The following is a 1,763-nucleotide window of genomic DNA, read 5'->3' on the forward strand; positions in this document are numbered from 1 at the left end:
GACTACTACAAGACCACTACTAAAGTAATAGAACTTTTATTTTAAATTAGGGATACAAAAATCTTTATAGAAAAACAATACCTTTACGACTTTCATTAGTTTTATGCTGATGACAACCAAAACAATCTGGAAATGAATGAGTAAGAACTGGATCCTACCGCGTGATTTTTCAGCCAATAAAAATACTCCGACAATAAAAATCTTTTCACCTGACATGTAATAATTTGAAATAATGGAATCGACAACAAAAGACAATCTCGAAAATAATTTTTTTTTTTTAAATTTTAATTTTATTTTACTTTGTATGTTTTTTTTCTCTTCATTTTCATGCATTGTCATCCAATTCAGAACTAAGTGCTAAATTTGAAGTTTGTAGCTAGTCGGGAAGTTAGTTTTAAATCGATTACAAAATTCCGCCCGGACAGACATACACTAAGGCAAGTTTAAATAGTCGGAAGTGTTCGAATATCCCGTTACGGGTTTTTCTTGCTGTTTTATGCTCTTTTCACTATCCCGTTACGGGTAATTCATATTTGTTACTGTTTGTGTTGTTTGTAAATAAAAGTTTTCATAAAAAAACTGAACAGTTCTTTAATATAGCGTGATACGCTACAGTGTATACATTTTTGATCTGATTCAGTTATGTAAGTAATTTCCTCTTAGTGAACAATTAGGCTTATTATTGCATGAACAAGAATGCAGAGCATATAGGATTTTTTTTTATTACATGTTCTAATATGACATACATAAATATTCCTCTTTGCTCCGAATTGGAGCATCAGGTTTCTATCATAGTTTTCCATCTCACTCTATTTGTGATCAGATATTTTTCCTTTCTCTTTGTCTTTTCTTTCGTTTTCTATTTCGTTTGCAAATGTCCTGCTCCAAGCATCTTTAGGTTTTCCTCTTTTACTATTGCCCTGAGGGTTCCAATCAGAAGCTTGTTTTTCTTTAAATTTTCAGGTTTACGTAGAACATGATCAATAAATTTCAATTTACGTTTTTTAATTTTCATATCAATCAGTTTCTGTTTTGCTTTTCTAAGAATTTCTGCATTGCTAATTTTATGGAGCTACATCATACACAATATTCTTCTTAAACAGTTGTTAATAAATGCTTGAAATTTTTTCTTGTTATTTTTATTGCAGTGCCGTGTGTCATATCCATAGAGTAGGACATATTTAACATTTGTATTGAAAATTCTAATTTTTGTGGAATTTGTTATGTTTTTGCTTTTCCAGAATTTATTGAGAATGGCGTAACTGCTTCAGGCTTTGTTTAATCTATTTAGCATATCTTCATCAGTTCCATCTTCATCAGTTCCTCCCTTGTTGTTAATTAAACAGTTACAGTACGTAAAACTGACTACCTCCTCCATCCTATTTTCTTAGACCAACATGTCATTTGTTCGTCAACTGTTTAGGGTGAATTTTTTCAAAATTTTAGCTTTATTTTGGTTGAAAATAAGCCCCATTTTCTTTATATCTACGTTTAAAATTTTTGAGTCTGTTTGCCTGTCTTGAAGGGTGTTGGTCAGTAAATATATGTCGTCTGCAAAAACAAGAGCAGTAAAATGATATTCAGAAAAGTTCCATCTTATACACCTTTTACTATCTGATACTCCCTTCATAATTCAGTCAATAGCAATTAAAAAGATTGTTGGAAATGTACACAACCCTGTCTAACACCGCAATAAACCTTGAAAGATTCTGAACGTTGGCTGGCATGGATAACTCGTATATATATATATATCTCCGAATTGG

This window comes from Parasteatoda tepidariorum, chromosome 8 (genome assembly GCF_043381705.1).
Source record: "Parasteatoda tepidariorum isolate YZ-2023 chromosome 8, CAS_Ptep_4.0, whole genome shotgun sequence".
Lineage (NCBI taxonomy): Eukaryota > Metazoa > Arthropoda > Arachnida > Araneae > Theridiidae > Parasteatoda > Parasteatoda tepidariorum.